The 22,691-nt window shown below is 42.5% G+C and overlaps 1 long non-coding RNA gene across 1 annotated transcript; it reads right to left on the reverse strand.

Annotated features, from left to right (window-relative positions):
- Positions 1 to 675: 675 nt before the first annotated feature.
- LOC138065791 (uncharacterized) lies at positions 676 to 16,939 on the reverse strand. Its single transcript, XR_011138860.1, has 3 exons — positions 16,727 to 16,939; positions 15,228 to 15,328; positions 676 to 3,249 (listed from the first exon to the last, which is right to left on the reverse strand). It is a non-coding gene; the product is annotated as an uncharacterized lncRNA (long non-coding RNA).
- Between the last annotated feature and the right edge of the window lie 5,752 nt (positions 16,940 to 22,691).

Consider the following 22,691-nt stretch of genomic DNA (forward strand, 5'->3'; position numbering starts at 1 on the left):
GAGAGAAAGCAGAGGACAATAATAAGAGGGATCAGAGCTCTGGAGCATGTTTGATCTACACAGACCTTAATTAAAGGACTGGAGCTATTTAGGCTAACAGGAAGACTGAGGGGATTTATGTTAACAGTCTTCAGGCCTATAGAAACAGGAAGGTAATAACCTGTTCTTCTTATCCAGGGAAGAGAACAGGAAGGGATGGATTTACATTGCAGCGAAGGAGATTCAGACTAGAAATTAGGCAGAACACATCTAACGGTGAAAAAAGGTAATGCTGGAACACACTCTCTTTGGAGACGCTGGAATCGCTGTTACTGGAGATCTCTAAGACGAGGTTAAACAAACAACTTCAAGAAAGGACAAGAGTATTGTTTGAGACTCTCTTGGAGGAAGGAATAGACTAGATGACTTCTTGACATCCTTCTGGGCCAGTATACTATGATTCCACAGCTGATGCATCAGATTAGGGTGCCCTAAATTTCAGCTACTACGGGTACTCTTTCTTCCTCACAGGGTTCCTCCTGTGAATATACATTTGTCCTATGTCTTATATTTCACTCTCGAGCTGGCCACATCCAACTCTAATTCCCGTTTACCTGATTACAATAGCTATTATTCTATTCCTTGCAACCTAAGAGTCCCTATTGCTTATCTTGTTAAAGTATCGTAAACACAAACTTTCCATTGATTGCTTGGACAGCAGAAGGAGAAGAAAGTGATTCCCTGTGACCACATTCCATTTAGGAGGATTTTTAACCTTCAGGTCATCCTCATCTATAGGGGGTAAAAGAAGGAGAACAGAAACATTTTACATGTAATAATTTAAAATGTAAAATGCAACTTGAAAGATGTCTGAAATACTTCTAGTCTTTAATGAAGTATCAAGATTTTCTTGAATGTACTTACCTTCTTGCTTTAGTTTTTTCACATCCACAGGGAGGATTTACATGTCCTGACTACTCAGAAATACTCTTACTATCAATCAGGAGAAGCTTAAGATCCTTCCAGACTCAAACACTTTGCAGAGGCTAGTGGACGCACACGCATTCTGCTGGCTTTCTCACTCGGCGAGAGAAAGAGCACACCAAAAACTGTAGAAGCTACAATGTCAATATAATAGAAGACACGACATTCTAGGGTATTTTCATAATCTAAAAGCAGATAAACAGAAATTGTACAGCGTGACCTGAAAAGACAACAATACTCAGTTTGACTTGTCTCTAGAAGTTAATTCGACAAAAGTGGCTATCCACAATTGAACATCTCAAGGCTTTTACTAAGTCTTCATCCTGTCATTAAAAGAGCAACTTTCCTTCCCCTTCACTGGAGCAAGGCATTCGGGATTTGGCCCATGTGATTTTCTATCATGAGTTCTCAGCTCCATCACAGTTCTGGAACACAGACTTCCTCAACACGGAAGGCTGGATTTCAGTGGGCGTCCATACAGAGTGTTTTCTATTTTTAAGGCTTGTCATTCTGGTGAGAGTTGAGGGCACTGAAGGCCAGATGCGTAAATGCACTTATGCCTCTGACTTGGATCCATAGCACCTTTATAAGTCTAACTTGTCCTGCAAAGCACCAATTTGTTTGATTTCAAAAGGTATTAGGTGCCTATACACCTTTAAAAGTCTAGCTTTTCCCTTGAAGGAGGAGCTCTTCTTCTTGTCTTGTCAAGTCCATTGTTTGCAATTGAATGGCTTCCTTTCCATTCCTTTCCATTATCATCTAAGGATTTCTCCAGTTATAATACTCCCCCTTGTTCTCCCACTGATGCTGAGTAAGCACATTCCTGTTCTGCCTTTCATCCTGTCCTTCAGTTTTTCTTTTTTTTTTTCCCAGCTGTCTCATTATAGCCTTCTAGCTGGACCACAGGATCAGACCTTACCAAACAGACTCTGAATCTCAAGATAGGACAACACCTGCAGACAACACTTAACGACTTCAATGAAAAATGCCTGATTACATCTGCAGATAAAGTTTGGCCCTTTAAGATGCAAAATGCTGTTAATTTTTTGACTCATTGGAGAAAGATGGGTAAATGGGTTACATGGTTCTATAAATCAAGAGCTGGGCTTTAGCTTTTATTTCAGTCCTTGGGAAGTCTCTCCCTGTGCTGCCACACGCACAAGTCAAAGGGCTTCTGAAAAATGCAGACACTCTGATGCAAGAAAAATATATTAAAATCAAAACTTTTGGCGTATTTGCAAGTCTCAGCAGCACCGTCCCTATGTTGTCTTTATGGAAAAGAGCTGCATCAATAACTGTAATATAGAACTTGATGTAAAGGGGTAAACAATATATATTTTCTCTTGTCAGGAGTAACCATGAAGAATTCTCTTAAGTTCTGTCACTCATCCCCCAAAATCACAAGCTCCTCATTTGAAAGCAAAGAGGTAAAGTCAGCTTATTCTTTACCCAATTGCTTTTTATTCTAAGTACCAAATTTAACTTTTGTCTGCTGCCTTTCATATATAACCTACTCTATAGTGCCCGGTAAAATAAATTAAGTGGGATTTTTTTTTTGGAAGCTGGATTCCGAGTAGGGAATTTTGTATTCTTTTTCACTGTTAAAACAAACAGTTTTTTTTTCACTTGACCCTTTTTGTTTTGAAAGAACAACATTTTGAATCTCTCTAAATAGACTTTTACACCCATGTAAATGACCATGCAAAGTGTTACACTGAAAATACAAGCCTTAGTACTGTGTCCAGATTATACAGCAACATATGCAGAAAAGTAGCTAAGCTCCACATAGTCCTGCACATTTGGGAAAAATTGGTCAAGAAAATGTTCTTTCTGGGAAGGCTTCAACATCTTTGCTTTCTACTATCAAGTAGTCAAGGAATACAGATTTGCAGAGAGAACATCTGGCATCTTACTCAAAGGAGGAGATGTGTCTTGGCTGAACTACTGAAGCAGGTCCTGAGAGTGTAACACACACCTGATTTACTCCTGTTATGTCAGCACAAAGTGTACTCACTGGCTCTGAGATTTAAATCAATGCAGAGTGATTTTCCAGAGCTCTCATATTGGGCTAACATAACTAACTTTGAAGCCAAGGATGAAATTCAAATGAGGCAGAATAAAGCTAGTGTGGAACACTTCTGAAAATCCCTCCCATGACCTTTAATCTCAAGGAATACTTGAAAATTTGATTAGCAAATTCTGGGTCTTTCTCTTCTCATGTTGGAAAGGGTGTGATTTTTTTTTTCCTGAAGATGAAGTCACTTTGAGGTGTATCAAGTTGCACACCTGAAAACAAAAAGTAGACAAATTCACTAGTCTTTTTCTCTTTTAGTTTCGGCGAGAAGCATAAGGATGGAGGCATATAGCTAATAAAACATGAAATTGTGTCAAAGTTTAAAAGACTTAAAGGATATGGAACTTACATCCTCCTTGCCTAGGTGACAGTCACTTGGACTTATGACACTCCACCCCTCTTGGGATGTGTGCCTTCACACTCTAGTCCCATGACTTTCAGTGAGACTTGGGCTCCTAATCTCCTTTGAAAAATGAATCCCATCTTTCACTCTCTCAGGCCTGTGTTCAGAAGCTGAATAAAAAAAATTACGCTTTGTTAGGCAATATTTATTTATGGAATTTAAGAAGCTATTCTATTCCTGAGTTGTCACTTTCGGGATAAGACTATGCGGGGAGCTTCCCAGCCAAGCAAGGGTTAGAGACACATATCCAAAGTGGAGTGCAGAATTGGTTTAAAGCAAAATGCCATTCCATGAATGCAGCTCCATCTGTGTTCCTCAGTACTCGCACCAAAAGCAAATCACCACAGGTCTCATTGGCCTAACTAGCTTTGAGAGGTTCAGCAAGGACAGTGGATAACTACCGCTCCAACAGTTTGTCTCCCGTGTTAGGCAGAAAAATGTTTTTCTTTCAGCATCAAGTTCCTGTTATTTTTTTCCCCAGTAGATGCCTCAGCCTGTTATTCTTTGAGCTCCTGTAGGTTCCTCTCAAAGGTGAGTGAGAAGGGAATACATGCCTTAAAAATTTGCACCATCATTCTTCATTTTTATGCAGAACCCCTCACTGATTCCAAAGTGAGCTTTTCACACTGATACGTGGATGAACACAGCACAGTAAGCAACTGATAATCTGGCTGGCTTTATCTGAAGGGACAGCTATAGTGTCTGAAGAGGATGTCCCCTAAAACTTTAGGTTTGCCCTGACTGATGGCATTTATAGCACTTCATCCTTAACAGCTGCGTTTGAGACAGAGTATCCTAAGCCATTCTCATGTCAAATGGCATGACCGTGAGAACATCAGCAGCAAGATAAAGGACAGGAGCAAGTACAGTTTGGCCAGTGGACATGCACTACCTCAAACCTACTAGTGGATGAGGACTCCCATCCAATCTATGCCTGATTCTGCAGTGCCAGAAGACACTGACAGCAGTCCAGGCACTGGAACAGCTCAGGTAGCTGATGCCATTGAGTACATATTCAACTCTCTCTGCTGAGTGTTTGTATCACCTAATCCCAGAAGTTTCACGTTAATGAAGAAATCAACCAAATACTGAAGTCCATCTCAAGTTCTCTCGTTACTTCTTGTTCATCTGTCTCCCTCCTCTGGAATGAGCAGTCCATACCTTCCAGGATGGCTCTCCAGAGTATGCCCTGACCTCCTTTTCAGCCAGGAGGTAGTAAGCTGCAGAATGTTTTCTGAACAGGTTCAACACTCATTATCACATGGGAAAACATGTGTAGCTTGTTGCATAAACCTGGCTGAAAATCACAGAAATACAAAAAAAAAACCTCTCACAGTAAGCCTGGGGTTTCCCTAGCTGCTAGGTGATTTCGATGCCTCTTTCCAACAAGAGTTCCAAATATAAATCTCCTGAGTAGTTTGGAAAATCTCATCCTGAAGGCTTTATTCAAGCTTTCTAGTAGGGAAAGATAGAAGCCAACTATCAGCCCAAGCTCACTCATGCTTTGACCATGTTATTTATTTTGGAAGAGGTACCTGAGCCCCTAGTGTCTTCACTCTATCAAACGATTCATCTGTCACAAGGTAATATTTTATGTGCCCTAATACACTGGCCCTGACTCTGGCAGGGGCCAAGAACTTTCTGATCTCTGTCTTCTCCTCATGGTCAGTGTGGAAAACACACTCTGACACCTGTCACCTTGGCTCTTTGCCAATTGATTCAGGTGCCTGATGCCACCTTTTGCTCTTGCACAAAGTGACTGCAAATGTATTCCCTATGTTTTGCTCCCCATGCACTGGCAGTGATTTAACTCAACACCGCTTTTGCTTCAGATGAAAATATTAAATTAATTTCTGTGGCAGAATGCAACAGGGCTTTGTAGTTCAATGAAGAGATAGTGACCCACCAGAGAGCGAATATTACAATGAAGCCTTCACTTCGTTTTGGCTCTGCGCAAAAGTCCCCAGCAGTCTTAAGAAACATTTCCGTGGGACAGTCAAATTTCTGCTGAATAGGATAAAAAGATGAAGAAGCCCATTTCACGGTATTCAGCAGGCTCCTGCACACAGAAGCCCTGCTTAACATTTCTGCTAAACAGAGCCCTGGGGCAGCGAATATATTGAACTCCCATAGTGGAGTACTAGTAATGGCTTTTTAAAACTATATCAATTTGTATCATTTGCAAAGCACAACTATTTAATCTGGTCTTAATTACACAAACCTCCTAGATATTCTTTTTTCTCTTTCTCCCCACCCCCTTTTTCAATTTTGTTGTTCCTGCTTTTGTCCTGCGCTTCCAGCCTCCCTCTGATTTGCAAAGCTGATCCAGTCACCAGAATCCTTTTATCACTCTGCTTTGAAAAAATAATTGAATTTCTTTTGTACATTGGGGTGAATTTGTAAATAACACCCTCGTTCAACAAATTTTGCTCCAAGGATCACTCTGGGAATATATTCAGATCAATATCATCCCTGTTATTATCGCTTGAAAGTAACACTGCACATCAGCACAGTGAGGCTATGGGAATATCATCTTCAAAATGGGGGAGCTGAGAAAGTCAAGTGAGAAGTGTTGAGCAATAGGATATTGTGTACACAGTCTACGTGCACTCATTCTCAGAAGCAGGAGGTACTAGTTACTGTCTTGCTGCACCACATAGGCCCCCAGGTATGACAGTTGTGCTAGGAGCTGTTCAAGCTGAGGTTAAAAAAAGAAAAGATAAAATGCTTATGACATAAACACCCCATGTGCGATGCAATTGCTGGTCATTGTGTCTTACTTCACATATAATCATAGGGAACAGCTCATAAACATTCTGCCTTCTCAGGAGTTTTTTCTCTTCTTTAAATAAACATACTGAGGTTCTTTAAATAGTCCTCTCGGCACTAAGCTGAGTGCAACAAAAGATGTGCCAAGGCTGCAAAACACAACAGAGCACGAGGAAAAACAGATTCAGCCCTTGAGTGAATGAGTCTCTCTCTCCTGACCACCAATATTCTCTTAGGGCATTAAAATGTTTGCACCTCACGCACAAGCTCTTCTCCTAAGCTTGCTAAAACAAAAGGCTCTTGAGCACTTTCTAAAAGTCACCAGGGCCTGTCAGGGGGGTATATGCACCAGGTATATACACCTTGATAATTATCCTTTCCCAGCTGAACATGGAAAGACTTGAGTGCCGCTGTAGGTCTCAGGTATAACAACGTCTCCTGTGGGAAGATACTGGCCAGCAGTCAGGGCCGCGCTACACAGGTAAGAACAGATTGAATTACACACAGCCTGAAAGTTGATGCAAATCTCTTGAGCTGCAAATTGTCCAAGCTGAAGAAAAAAGGCCTCCTGTGTCCTGATACTTCCTGTGTCAAAGAGGCTGCTATAACATTTTCCACTGTAATTTCCCAGTCTAGATGCTTTCCCTCAGTCTTTTTCTGGGCTAAATGTCAGCCTCTCTGTCCTCGTCCCAGTTAAATACTAGGTGAGTTGTATAAGAATGCCAAGCAATTCATGCTCCTACATTCTGTAATGCCTACTTTATTCTGTTTATGCCTCTGCAGAAACCTTTTTCTTTTTTTCAGTTTTGCCCATTCTTGTAAGAAGAGCATTTGGTTTTGTTTATTAAATACCCCTTGTTCTGGATTTAGATCCACTTCTAGGCCTTTTATTTACTGGGGAAAAGTTGAAAACACAGCCTAGGCATACTGCAAAACCAGAATCGGAAAGCAAGCATAAGGAAGCCCACATTTACTTGAAAATGTCTCATGATTTTTTTTATTCAGTCCCACGATTAGGCAGGAATGGGCTAGCTCATGATGTTTGAGTGCTCTGGCTCAGCAATACTGATTTTGCTGTGAGAATGTCTGTGCATGGCCACTGTTCCCTGTGCTCCTTCATGTCACTCTAAGCTGAGTTGCATTGCTGGGGAAATACAGGATTACAAAAGTTAAAAGAGAGATGAAGCATTAGGACCAAAAGCACATGACTTTGAGCAGCATTTCCTGCTTCTGCTCCTAGAGGTTTCCCTTCAAATTACCAGTCATAAAACTAAGTTATAAAAAGGCATCATGAAAATAAATGAGATCTTACTGCATGGGCTGGCGCTGTGACTTTCTGTCAAAGGACCGCATCCTGCTCCCATGGCAGTCAAAGGAAGCTGCATGACTGAGAGCAAGGGAGGTAGGTCTGGGGCTAGTAGGACCCCACCAGCTCTCAGGAAAGTCAACATGAGCCATTTCCCTTGACTGCAGGGGGAACTGAGTTGAGCCCAAGACAGAGCCATGTGCACAAGAGCAATGAACAAGCACAGAAGTTTGCTTCATAACATTATACCTACTGACTGGAAAAGACAAAATGAATTCTGTAGTCAGGAGACAAAATATTAAATGTAAATAAAGCCAGCCCTGTAAACACATTCCTTGCTTACCCGTACTGATGAATCCCTTTAAGACTGCTTTGTAGCAATCAAGTTAAACAAGCAAACAAGTGTTGCTTAGATCCAAGTTTTCCTTCACTTGATTCTACAAGAATGGGAGTAAGCCTGTTGGTCTCTGCTCTTGGTTCCTGTCTTTTCAATTTGCATTGATTTGTTAAAATGTCAGTGATACAATACTTTATGGTAATCCTTTTTTTAAAATTCTGTTAGGCTGTGAAATACATGACTTACCTTGCTGAATGCATTCCATACTCATCTGCTCTGAAGTGATAGGAAAATACAAAATATATTTGCCACTAACGGTATTTTTGTATCTACCTAATGTAAAACATCTGTAGGTAGTGGCTCAAATGTTATACATAAAATACTAAGAGGAATACAGCAATAATCATAAACTTCTGTTTACGATTAGCAACCAGAGATCTGGCGTCAGGTCTGTGCATCTGTTTTACAGTATAAAATATCCTCAGTTTCGAAACATGATCCTGCAACTCACCTGAATAAGTCTTGACGCATGAGATCAGAACCGCTGAAATCAATGAATTCCTTTATTCAACCTTAACACACATTGACTTCAATGAGATTTGCCTAAGGACATGCAGGGTTTGTGCCAGTGGTGCAACTTGTTTGAGTGAGAACTGCAAGACTAGGTTTGCAATTTACCTTTCATGCAAACCGTAGGTCTGATCTCTCTTGAACCTAGGAGATCTTCATTTTCATCACGGCCAGATCTGGGCTCAGGAAACCAGCAGTACAGTAAAGCTGGCTTTTTAGCAATATAATGACAAGAATTAGTAATAAAATAATAGCAGAACAAGAGAGAAATTCAGAGGGAAAGGGTAAGAAGAGTAACATTTTCATTAGTCACATATTGAAAGGGAATAAACTGTATTTGGGCCCAGTCTTGCACACCTGAGAAACATCATATTCCCACTGAGCTCAGTGGCAAAGGTGTAAGACAGGAGACTGCAAAAGAAACTGCATAAGCCAAGTGCATGTAACTCTTTCAATAAGTAAGGTTGTAGTAGAGAAACTGATTAAATCCCATACTCAGCTTTGTGAAATCAGAGAATTATATAATCCAGTCTTATCAACAAATGGCTCAGAAAAATGTACGGTCCTTCCTTCATGCCTTACACATAATGTGAAGGCATCCGGAAGTCTGAGCATTTTCTAACAATGTAAAAAAATGCTCTTGGCCTGATTCTAATCAATGGTTCCTGTCCCAGAGCTGAAGAAGCCCTGGAGCTTGTCCTATAGAGAAGGTACACCTAGTAGTAGCCCCTCCAAGATGGGCTGGAGAATGCTGTCTAGAGGTTCGTCATTCAAGCAAGCATCCTGGCAGAGCTTTATCACTACGAGATGACTAGCCTGTGACTCATGCCACAGCTCAGCCACAGGAAGCTGAGCAAACCCACCATTACCGCCACGCACGCACACAAAACACACAAGGCCTGGGAATTCAAACAGAAATTAGTAGGCTCAGTATTTCTCTGCTGGAGCAAGTGAGAAGGTGACAGTGGGGTTCCCTCCACCACTCAAGGGATGGAGCCAGGAAGCCTTTGAGAAAGGAAAGAGGTAGCAGCATGCTGTTGGGAAAAAATTGGAAGTAAATGACTTTTTCTTAGGGAACGAGGGGAGAAAATTTAACTGCCAGGGACACTCCTGACACATAGTGCCTCCCTATCACTTCTTTCTCATGTCTGTGCTTGAAGTCACAGACCTGGCTCAAAGTTATGCATTGGTTATAATACAAATATGTATAATAAAAATATAACAACCATTTAAGCCCTGCCCTGTTGGTATAAAAATGCCACCTTGATATTGATTTGATTTCAGTGAAAACAATGTTGGTTGTTAATATATTTTAATAGTCCTTAGTAACGTTGAAGCCCAGACTTCACAGACAAAAGTGAAGGCATAATGGAGTGAAACAGATTGGACTGTTACCTTTGTGCATGCTGCTACAACGGAAAAGTGAACAGAAAACACTAATGTGAAAGCTATATATTTAGAACTATTCCCTCTGAAATAGTTTATTTTTCAATATATACCTGTAAAGATCTTTAACATAAAATAACCATGACAAGGGTTAAGGACAAAATAAGGTGATGAAAACTACAGCTGAACAAGAATAATTTTCTCTGCCAAACCAGCCAGGGAGGTTAATCTTTCTATCTTACCATTTAAAATAACATGCAAGCTCATGTATATTGACATTATATTTGTCTTTTGTCACAGAGACAACTGACGCACAGTGCATACACAGTATGTATCTATGTCTCTGCATCTCTGCACCGCTATGTCTAGATCCACACACACACACACACACACACACACACACATTCGTGCATCCATGTGCTTACATGTAACATCTGCTACTAAATTTTGCTTTAGTCATTCAAATCTGACTGCTAAACACATGCACACACTGTAGCACACAACTGTGTAAGTTGAATCGGCTCCCTACGGAGTAGAGGCTTGGCTAGCAGATTCCTAGTTCATTGTAATCACCACTTTCTATCTCTTGTTATAGAGAAACTCTGTCACTAGGACTCTTTAGAAACCTGAGGCCAATGTCTCTTCATTTAAACTGGTATCACTTTGCTGAAGTCAAAGGTATAACTGAGAGGGCAGTGTTTATAGGAAGACCATATAAAACTAGCAATTTCTAATATATATATATATATGTATTTTTTGTAAAGCCTTGGTAAAGTTTCTGCTTCCGCCCAGATCTCTGTTAGCACTAATCACTCTCAACCCAACAGAATCAAAATTAATTAAACAACCCTCTTTTTCCCCAGTGTAAAAACACCAGGACTAAAAATAAACCTGCTACAAAATACTCATTTTGTTTATACATGTTTACACAGACCTCGGATCTCAATATATGCAGTACCAGAAGGATAAAGCCATCTGATGCAGAAGATCAGTAAAGCAATCTGTAGGCTCTACAGGGGCCAGAAAAGCAGCATTTGTATGGTGACAAACGACATTATGCAAGACATGCATGTGCTTTAGTTTGGGATACAGTTGCATAAGTTGTGTGTGTATCTGGAGTGACTGGCAAAGATCTTGTTCATCCCTTCCCACGAAAGAACAAAGTATTTTCTCTCCTCTGTGAATTTATTAAGATTTCAAAGCTCAGGAATACCTTCTTCCTACTCCAGGATTTAACCATTTTGGCTTCTTCTTTTTTTTTTCCTCTCCCTTTTTTTTTTTTTTTTTTGAATGTTTCTCTGGAGTTTGATTTTGGAAGCAGTAAGTTCTTCCTTATTTTCATGGGGCTGCCTTTTGCAGCTCTTGCACACTCAACGCACATGATGTGTCAGCAAAGTGAAAATATATATATGTGTGTGTGTGTGTGTGTGTGTGTGTATAGAGAGAGAGAGAGAGATTTTTTTTTTCTTCCACTGAGGAGGAATGCGATGGGAGAGGGAGAAGGGTGAAAAGCCCTTCTCCCCCCACTCTCTTTAGAGCCTACTGGGAAACGTAGTCCGGCCGCAGCTGCCTGGGAACAAAAGGCAGCGGCGGCGGCGGCGGCGCTGGCGGGAGGCAGGAGGCTGCCCCGCCGCGCTGCGCTGCGCGCCCGCGGTGCCCGGGGCTCGTTGCCGGGGTTTAGCCAGCGTCCTGCCACTCCGCCTCCGCATTTTAGGGCTCAAGCAACGTGAATCGCTGCTCCTATTGCTCCTCGTTTTCCTCCCTGGCTGTACAGGGCTGCCAAACTTTCTCACGGCTTTTTTGCATGGGTTTGTGTGTGTGTGTGTGTGTGTGTGTGTACGTAAGAGGCGTTTAATTTTAACAGGCGCAGGGAACGCTCTCCCTTGGATTTGATTTGGTTTTTATGCCTGCATCTTCACGTCTCGGCAGGAAAACAAAACGCTCGCCTCAGCTTTTAACACATTTATTTAAATATTTCTAAATGAATAATCCCAGGGGGTGCGGTTCTTCCCCACTTACTGTTGATATTTTTAACCTACACTCAATTTCACGATTAGCCCTCCCATCCCTTTATTTCTATATCTATTTCCTACCTAAAAAAAAAAGAAAACAAAACAAAAAAGTGAAGTAATTTCTTCCTTTCAGCCTCCCGGGCAAGCAACTGTGGGGGTAGAAAATGCAAATTCTTGGAAGCCCTCTGGGATTTTTTTTCTTTTCTTTTTCCCAAGGAAATCAGGTGCTCAGCCTCGAGCTTTAAAAGGAGAGGGGCACTCGGTCCTGACAAAGCAAACGCTTTTGCTAATGTGTAAGACAGGAGTTTTCCTGGCGATCCTTTCATAGAGGTTGTACCATATGCAAGGCAATAGCCCAGATCTCTGTCTCTCTGTCTCTCTTTTGCCTTTGTAATTACTTTAAGTTTCAGCTCCTCACCCCCATCACCCACCCCCTGCCGTTAACCTTGGATCCATAGTTTCCGCCGATGACTCTCTGCTCCTTTTCTCCAGTACATCAGCTGCTACTTTTCATTTCATGGCTCACTGGTGAAACTCTTGAACTCTTTTCTCTTTACGTGTCCAACCTGTTTTTTCCCCTAGATGCTTTTGACTTTTCTCAAGGTCTTGTCTTTTATCTCATTAAAGCCATGCTTGCTCACTACTACATGCTCTGCACGTGTGTTTTAAAAGGGCTGGGGAAGGAGGAGGAAGTAGGCTGGCGTGTCCAAGCAGCCGGGGATGCAAGATCGCCAGGCAGCCGAGAAAGCAGGCGGGGGGGCCTTTGGCCAGCCCTTCTTGCCTTGCTCCCGAAGGTGGAGGAGAAGGGGGGCGCATGGCCGCAGCTCTCCGGGATGGGTGCTTTGTTCTAAAAACAGGACTGGCAAAGTGCAGCCAAGTTAATCCCGCCGTTCACGCACTGACACTGCAGATCAGGGCTAGCTCAGGACTACCGTAACTCAAAGAAAGCACAGAAAGGAAAGCTCCACCCCTCCAGGTCCACGGGAATGATTTTACAGCCCCCCCTCATCCTTCAGCCTCCCGTGGAGGGGTGTGCATTGGCTGGCTAAACATTACACCGCTCTGGGTTCTCCAGCGTTTGTATGGCTGGCGATACTGCTCCGGCCGTAAAGTGTTCACCGCTGTGGGGTTGGGGTTTTTTGTCTTTTAATAACCAAAGCAGGAAACGGCAGAGATTACATGAAAGGACTGATCAGCAAGCGCTCGTCACTGTGGTGGGTGGGGGAAGGGAGACACATCGACTTGATTTAGTGACTGACTTGGGAAAACATGCTTTGACTGTGGAAAGGGTCTGTTTGGGGGGAAGGGAGAGGGAGGAAGGGTTAACGAAGGAGCAGCTGGTGAGATGAACAGGCAGCCCTAGAAAATCAACCCTGCCATCCGTTCCCTGAACCGGGGCTGGAGGCAAGCCTGGGGAGCAGCTCCCCTAAACAGCTCTACCTCTAGGTCAGCCGGGTGGAGAAAGCCGGGAGCCATTGCCATTGCACAGGGCCTGGATCTCCAGCTCAGAAGAAACCATTAGGACACTCCCCAACTTTGTCCATCAGCCCGAGTCCCCCTGCCCTCAGCCTCGCCCCGAGCGTCTCAAAGGGTAACCAGGGCAGGTGTGGTTACCACCTCTGTTTCTCCTCTCAGAACTGCCCTGCTTTTCACGTGTCCTCCAAACCCTTGAGTCAAAAATGAGTTTAGGATTAGGATTGACTTGATCTCTCCCTCCCACACACTCTGAAAAACACTGCTGCCATTTTTAACTTAGAAGCACATACTTTTTCTGTTGTTAGCTGCCATCCTTAGTCTCTCTCCTGTTTTCCAACTCAGGGCAGTGACTCGGTGTCTCTTAGAGAAGCCAGCACAAGCCATGGCTTGTTCATGGTGTGTAGGGACATGGTACTGCCCATACTACTCTCAGCCACGGACTCAGACAGGAGAAAGTTGCAAGAAGCACTTGAGTGTACAAGTGGGAAATCATCTCCCTGTGGGAAGGTGTCTTCCAGTGAGAACTTAGGGCTTATCTGTGTCCCTGAGCCAGGTAGACCTGAGCCAGGGCTGCCTGCAGTAAGCTGAGCCTGGATGAGGAGACACCCTAGTTACCTGGGCTAGTGGAGACTTAGGCCAAGGAGCAGGTGAGCCTGTGAGCTACGCTTCCCAACATGGCTGGTAAATCTAGTGTTGAGCCCCTCCAAGTGGTGGAGTGAAGGGAAGTGTGGAGATTAGGAACGCAGCCTCTCCCTCTGCAAAACATGCGAGGCAGCTGAAGATAGCTGGGAGGAAGTTGACAGAGGGCAAATGGCATATTGCAGTGGGGGATAGAGCAGGAACCTAGCATTGCTGCAATGGGACTGTGTGGGAGGGTGGCTCACAAATCCATAGGGAAATGGACTTTAATAGTTCCACTGTACACCATTTGCTGAAAGAGAGAATGGAGACGCCTCCTCCAAGGAGAGGCTTTCAAACGGAAATCCACAGGGTCTTTCATGCTGCCCCAGGCGTACCGGACTGTGATCTGGATGGGATTTAGGAAGGGCCCTTGTTCTCCCGCACATTGCTGTTCTTCATCACTGCCTTCCTGCAGCACTGGCACTTATGGTTATGTGGTTAGCCAGTTTAGAGAGCTGATCCGCCCCAGATTTGCTCTCAGCAAAATAAATAAATTGCTTTTCAGCCAGATCAGCTCCCAGAGCTGTATCAGCATGCAGTCGCAGGAGCAGCATTGCCAGTGAAAGGGATGGAGGAGAAACGTGCAGCTGGGGTCAGGGGGAGCGCAGGTCTGTGGCAGCCCAACTTTGGTTACAGGTAATGCTCGGCAATAACTACAGCACAGCTACAGCTCTGCTGTTGTACAGGAGATGTTACTAGCCATATCAGCCTGAACAAAATCTGCCATGTTACTTTGCCACATTTTATAAATAGTGTCAGGGTTTCATAGCAGCCGCTCTCCAATGCAGTTTGAAATTTGTTTTTCCACACTCTCGTCCCTTAAAAGTGCCGAGCATTAATGCTAGACGTGGAAAGGTGGTCATCTGGGGAGTCACCAACTACGAGAAAAAACTACCTGTTACATTGAAAAAGATGGGTCCCTTGCTAGCTTTGAAGAAATCTTAATTTCTGCCTTGTTTGTTCCATTTATATAGAAGTGTAAAGCAGCACACTTCCGTATGTCAAGGTGCTGCTAAATGTAACGTGTATTAGCAACCTACGGTACTTCATTATACCTTATTCTAATTCTGTGCCACCCTTAAGATGCAGCTGTACTTTGGTGACAAAAATAAGAATTTCTGAACACAGTGTTCAGTACACACGGCTACGACGTTCCAAATGGTGACAGCAAGAGCAACCTTTTAGCAGAAATAAATGATGAGAAAAACAGACTTCTCATGATTATAACTTAGAGTTAAGAGAAAACTTACAAGCTTGAATCCACTTGTCAGCTGAGTCCAGTAAAGAGTCTCTGACATTTTCAGAAGGGGCAGAAAACTATCTTTCAGTTCGTGGACCAGCCCTCTGCATGCTGTGGAAATAAGTGTGTATATGATAGATCTAATAATAGGTAGCTGTCATGGTGATGGGTGCCCAGAATAACTAGTATACCCCCTCTGCCTGCCTCTCTCTCTCGCTCTCTCCTTGCCTCTCAATCTCCCACTGACTCAGCCTATATGTCCCCCAACCTCTCCTCATTGAACTCGGTGGGATTCAGCACAGACCCTGGAGTACCTCCTTTGGAGCCATTTGCAAGACGGGATGCTAAAAGGTGACTTACTGGCAACCAGCCGAGAGTACTGAGATAAACTGGGCATGGGCTCTCTGTACAGAGATAAATCACAATGGCATAGTTGCAAAAGGAAGCCACAGTGCTGCTGTGCTTGCTGCACGCCGAGTGGGTACAAAATTGGTGGAGACGGGATCAGGCCCGCCAGCCCAGCCTGTCACTGGTGTTAGCATAAGAGGAGGAGAACGTGCAAAAATGTTTTGTGGAACTAAGGGTAGGGAACCAAAAGAGAAAAGTGCAAGATTTCCTCTGGCAATCCTGAGGAAATGTCTTCCTGTGCAAAGAAGCCCTTCAGTGTAATCTTTGCATTTTCTTACAAAATCACCCCAACTCCTACTTCTCCTTCTCTCTCTCTTTCTTTTTTAAGGACATCAGTATTTTTCAGTCATAAAAGAGTCTTTGTAATGTACTCATTTTGTGAGGCCTTTTGTTACCTCCACATAATTCTCCCAGACAATTATTATCACAGCCATTGTCACACAATCCAGTTAAAGTAGTTCTTTTGCGCCTCCGTTTCTTTCTCCCCCTACAAAATGAAATGTTTGAATGAAGAGTTACATTCCTCAAGATAATGAACTCTCCAAAAGGAAGGCAATGGAAATTACATATTAATTAACAATGCTAAAACGTGGGATGATATTTATATCACATTCAGAGAGTAGGAACAGAGAAAGAGTTGAGTTTGTTTTCTCTGGCACAAGGGCTTCCTATTAAAAAAAAAGCATAAAAACACATGCCTTTTCTCCTATTCCACCCTCTCTGCATGGGTGAGTAAGTGCACACAAGGCACAAAAGGTTTTCGTGTCAGTTGATGACTCGTGAGAGGATGCTGTGTCACTGACCACATGCAAGTGAGAAAAGATCAAATCTTCTCCTAAAACTATTGCAATAGCCTACCAAGGACATTTTACTTTGTTTTCTGCATCAGTGGAATAGACAGTAACATTACAAAAGCTTCATCCCAGTTAGGTTTGAGGCAACGCTGTCCCTTGGGGTTAGCCTAGAAGCTCGCACAGGCAGAAGGCATCAGTTTGCTCTGTGTTTGTAAACCATCCAGTGCAAAGGAGGCCTGCTCCAAGGCTGGCTCCAGGAGCAGCACAGTACATCAGCTACAAGAGCAATTATATTAATTATACATACTTGCCATATTCACTGCGCTTTTTCCAGGTGTCCCAGAAAGTCGGCTTCACCGCTGCTAGCAAAACATCTTCCTCTTCTTCTTTCTCCTCCAAGGAGACAGTAAAGGACATTTCAAGCTCTGTCACAAAAGAGACTGCAGTCAATACCGCTGTGACCTTCCAGAGGTTTAGATCAGATCAGGGCTTGAAACCCTTGGCCACACCACAGAGCACATTTTGATACTGCTCTGCCAACACAATCATATTGCTTGCGCTCCCTCGAGTAGCTACAGCACTGTGCAAGCAAAAGAGTAGCTGAGGTCACACCAGTAAGTTTTGTCAGGACTGTGGTGTCAGTACCCCCTGAAAAAAAGAGTAGTGTAACATAAATGTGACCAAATTCGAATTTATTTAGCAAATTGAAAAACTTCCAGATGAGGTCTTCAGAACCCAAGCTGTCATGTTCTGAGCCATTCTAGGGTTTCTGTTTCAGCTGCAGTGAACACTTACTAGCCATCTCAATCTACAGGCTTTTTGAATATTGAGGACTTTGCTACATTCAGTTTGGGACATGCCTTCAAATATTTCTCCTTTCATTCAAGTCTGGCCTTTTTCCCACTAAGTTCTAATCAGGCAACCATGTTAAAACATAACTGTAACAAGAAAAGACTTTAAAAGCTTTAATGTCTTTCCTACTTAGTCTCAGTAATTTCCTAGTCAGGCAAATTTTCAAGAATTAAGGAGAGGCTGGTGTGCCAAAAACCTCTCTGCTTTTTTCAGTGATACCAATTGTTCTAAAAAAAGATTCTTTCTCTGGTTTGTATTCTTATACCACGTGGCAATGCTATTACTATAACATGGACAGCAGCTTTCTTCTGCTTGTTCGCAAAGCACATAACTATTTGTGGTTGTACTTTAAAAGCAGACATGGTTTCAACCTGTCTTAACCTCTAAGTCTAGGACTGAAGCCCTGTTTGAACACTGGGGGCAGGTACTGCTTTTGGTTACACCTGGCAAACTCTGTGCCGTGACTCCAGATTCAAACCAGCATGAGTGCAAGACGCTGGTTTGTTTGAATGCCATAATTACAGTCTTTCCGACTGAGGATGATCCTAATGAGCGTAGCTGTTATAGACATCACTCTAAATATAGACAGGCTCCATGTGACTGTATGGCAGATGTCAGTTTTCTATTTAAACCCTGCTCTTTCTGTGACTTGCAAAGAAGAAACAAGGGAGAGGGAGACTCCAAGTTCTTGCACAGTTTAATCATATGCAAAATTTAATCTCCTTGCAAAAGCTGCTATAGCACAATAACAGTGGTTGAATGACATGGGGAACGCACAACTGAAGACCAGAGTGAAATTATGAATGAAGTCATTAGTGAAGTGGACTTGTCATCCTCATTTTAAAAGGATATTTGGCCCCCAAATAAAAGAAGAACAGGATCAAGTGCAACTTTGTCCTTCTCCTAGCCTTAGAGTGGACCAGCTGAAAACTGCTGCTGCGTAAAAAAAGGACCTATTTCTCTCCTGTACCATAGTGGAGCGACTGAAACAGAGCAGAGAGGAGAGACCATGCACCATAGTATCGGGCCACAAGTGAGAGCGGGGATAGAAAGTTGCATGGCCTCTCTCCGTTTTTACCTGGCTTAGTCAGTGCTATTATCTCCAAGATATGTTGCAGCACATTAACTTAAATTAAAAATAATCGAATAATAAATGAGCAGTAGGTTAAACACTGAAGAAAAGCGACCTGAAATCCAGTGCCACGTGGTAGAATATACCAGATATACCAGTGATTTTTAATGTATATGTCTCTTAATCTGAATTCATAAAAGCAAGGGCTTTTACTAGAGACAATAAGTAAAATAGATACTAAAGGAAATCGGAAAGCCTGTTATTGATCATCTTGGTTTTTTGCTGCTAGCTAATATTGCCCTGATGCAAATGCCATCTTTAAAAGACATCCTATCTGTGGGTCAGTTTTAGAAAGAAATACGTTGCCTTGCTGGAGAGAGGCAAATTTTGCACTGCCTTGTATTTCATTTAAACATATTAATCTCCAGGGGGCACTAGTCCAGCAGGATTTTCTAGAGTAATGGATCCCAAAACAGTCTTCGCAAGAGGAGCAGAAGAGAGGCCAGTGTGGGAAGCCCTGAATCCCTGGACAAAGGGAGGAGAAAAAGGAGAAGTCTTTGTTCTCTTGCAGAGTAGAATAAATTATTGTGGGAATGCTGCTGGATCCAGCCAGCCCTGAAGGCACAGCACAAGATGGTGCACTGCAGCTGGGAGCAGCACGGTTTCTCTGCCAAAGGAAATGAAAGCCCCTCATGGCCCTTTTTAACACAGAGAAAGGCTAATCCGGAAGAAAGGCACAACTTCCGTCCTGGTATCCGTATGCTGTTGTCATCAGCTGGATTTTAGTATTGTCTAGCGATCAGCTTGCGTTGCCCCCCTGCAAACTTTGCATGCACACTTGATGGGATAGCCCCACAAAGGTGAGAAGGTACTTACCTCTGAGTAAGTAAGAAGCAGGAGAGGAAACAAAATTGGAGGGGAAGGAATACTTCAAAGTCGAGCAATAAATAGTAGAAAGGAGGCTAGAAGCCAAGACTTAGGATACAACGCACTGAACCTTAGGCATGAAACTCTGAAGTTGCCTGTCTCTTTTGATTGCCTCCAAAGGGAGCCTCAGCCACTTCAGATACCTCACAGAGGCACCTGCAGTTAGGTGGAATAAGTCTAGACCCAAATCTCCAGTCTCCTAGGTCTGCAACTTCGCTAGTACATCCTGGACTACTGTACCTGTGGTTTGACTAGAGGCACAACAGATCTAGAGTGAAATGTTTGTATTTACAGTTGAAAGCACGTTAATTTGTGGTTCATATTTAGTGGGCAGAGGCAAGCTTGGTAGGTATTTCTGACAATGACAGCCCGTAAACAGAGATGCAAGAAAGGAGATTCCAAACTTGCTGAGAGCCTCCTATCACCGTTTATGCATGTCTTAAAGAAAAAAAGAAGAGTGAGGCAACTTATCTTTTAATTACAAAATCCATGTACATTTGCCCTGGTACTCTAAAACACAAGGTCAAGAAGCCTTAATACAATGTGGGACTGCCAATCCTGCCAATAGCATATCCATTTCTTGGTCATTGTCCTAGGGAAAAGATGTCCACTTGTCTAAGAAAATGATTCCCTTTTGCTCCTTCATGGAAGGAAGACTGTGGGAAGAAGAAGATCTGTATTAATCACTGCTAGGGCTTCCTTGATTTTAGTCCTGTCCCAAAAGCAGCCTTGACAGACAAGTTCAAATGTATCAGTTCAGCGCTCAGTGCCTCCCTGCTTATGCCAGCTCTGGACCTTGTAACACGTGGGCAGCAGCGAGTGCACAGGACTTGGTCTTGCCTCCGCACTCTGCGTGCTTAAACTGCTACCTAATATGCACCCTGGGGCCACAGAAAGAATCTTGCTTCTGATACAAGAGGCCCTCTATACAAGAGGCTGTCTATACAAGGATATATAGAGCATTATATTCTGTATATAGCATGCAGAAAAAAAAGACGTGTTGTGCGACCTGTGACCACTTAATCAGGACGCTATGGGTAACAATATCAGCAAAAACATGGAGGTGAAGCATTAACTCATTCTTACAACATCCACGGTCCCTGGAGAGACCTGATGTGCAGCTCTGACACAGCACCATCCCCGGCATCGTCTAGTTGGGCGCAGGCTGCTGAGCCGAGGAAACACATCTGAGAGCGATACCAACCCGTCCAGTCAAGTTTATGGAGGGTCTAATCCCCTTGCCGCTTGCATATGTGTAGCCCTGTTGGCTTCATGGAGGAATCAAAGGGGTTTCATCAGTGAAGTGTGATTCCTTCTACCAGTATTGGAAAAGAAAGAAAAAGGACTTTCTGCTTGCTGTTTACTCCCCAGAGCAGCAGAAAAATGTTGTGATGGTTTCACAGAAGTTGTTCTAGGTTTATATTCAACAGGAATTAAATCAGTCCCACTGTATGCAGCAACCCAGTAAGCTACAGAAAGTGTAGATATTTATACTTCTTTATTCTTTATACTTCTACACTTTATACTTCTGTATTCTTTATCGTTAATTTCTGCATTTATAGCTTACCAGACAAAGGAACAATTTCTTCTTTGAAGAAATTGCCAGAAATTGTTTTTAATGACTATTCCATCTTTTAAACTTATTTTCCAGCACTGATATAAAGTTACTATTTTCATTCTGATATAAATTTCATTCTGTTTTGCTAGTTTTGTATAGTGTTATAAAATTAACAATTTTCTGTATATTCTAATGTATCATGCCTGAGCTTGATGAGATGTCATGAATGCCAAAGAGAGAAATACTTCTCTATTGACCATAGGTACTTGATGCAGCTTTATTTGAAAGGCTTTATCTATTTTCTTTGGCATAGCTTGGAAATGCAAATTTTAATAGGGGACCTCCTTTGACTTATTATTGGACACTCCTTAAATTGTAATATACAGTAGCAGGAAATATATGCTCTTTTTCCTTAAATGAAATTTTGCCCGTTAGATTCTTTTTCCAAGTACCGGAGTTATGTTACTATTAGGAATCAGCAACACCAGATCTATAGCTTAATTAAACATCAAACTTGAATCACTTTAATTGAAAAAACAAATTATGGAAAGATAATCACAAGCAACTAAATGAAAATATCTTAAGATGTTACCAGAACAGTAACTGGGATTTGCATTTGAAACACCAAAATACACACGGTCAATTATCATTTTCAACCGAAGGGCGGCAACTTTCTAAATTGCTTGAATTCAATTGTTGGGGACCATCTGACCACATCAAAACTGATTTTTTGCCATAGTAGATAAAAAGGAGAGTCAAGCAAACACTCATTTTGTGTTCCCCCAAATGAACATTCTGTATTCATCGCCAAATCCTCTTTCACCTCTGTTCCCAGAAAGAAACCCAAATTGCACAGAACTGAAAACCACATTTTGGGTGCCAAATCAAATATTTAGCTCAATCTGAAATATTCTGTTTTCATGTTCTATTTATCTTTTAAAATGCACTTAGCAGCATTTTTAAAACAAAAACATCATTTCTAAACAAAGGATACTAACATCAATAGTTAAAACGATCCAGACTCCCTTATTTTTCAGCTCAAACTGCACTTCTCAATGAGTAAACTCTGTGTTTGAAAATTTCACTAGTTCTACTGCTGAGCGATCTTCTATAAAATACCATTTTTTTAAATGCAAACACTTTATCTTATTTATAATTAAAGGAACATTGACCTGAGCTGTCAGTCAAACTTAAAAGGGCCATTTGTGATAATAGAGAGGCCACATGGGAAGATTTTGTCATTCTGGTAACAAAGGCCTTGAAGCATGACTTTGACGTAAGAACGGGTACTTTTAGGATTGAACTTGGGTTACACATTCTCTCAGATGCATTTATCATAAATACTTTGTTTCAGGCAGAATAATCTTGGTTTCTATTTCTGTAAGTAAACAGAAATTATAAGGGCCTCCAACAAATTTTGCTATTTGCTTGTCTACTTTTTAAAAGGTATTTTTGCAAGGCTTTCACTACAGAAAAGCTAAGGAAGATTTAAAAGCATTTACATTGAGCGCAACTGCCAGAACAGTTTCACCTAGCCTCCCTGCTTAGTGTTTACAAACTTCACTTGCTCCACAACCCCTGTACCAGGTTTTTGCTGGGGTGGTTTTCCAGTCGGAGTATACTGAAGTGGCACAAAAAAGGAGAGGCTGGAAGGAGGATTAGGAAAGCTGCAAAGCCCTAGCGTATGTAGCCTATATGTCTCATAGGCTGCTTTTTCACAGAAGCTCTGGCTAACCCAAAAATAAGCAGGCCACAGTCATCGCCAGCAAGTAGAGGCGAGCATTTGCCACGGCCGGGAAATGATAACTCCCTTCCCAGATGTCTGTGGGAATCCTGAAGCCCCTGGAGGAGAGGCTGCCTCCG

The sequence above is a fragment of the Struthio camelus genome, chromosome 1, assembly GCF_040807025.1.
Source record: "Struthio camelus isolate bStrCam1 chromosome 1, bStrCam1.hap1, whole genome shotgun sequence".
Classification (NCBI taxonomy): domain Eukaryota; kingdom Metazoa; phylum Chordata; class Aves; order Struthioniformes; family Struthionidae; genus Struthio; species Struthio camelus.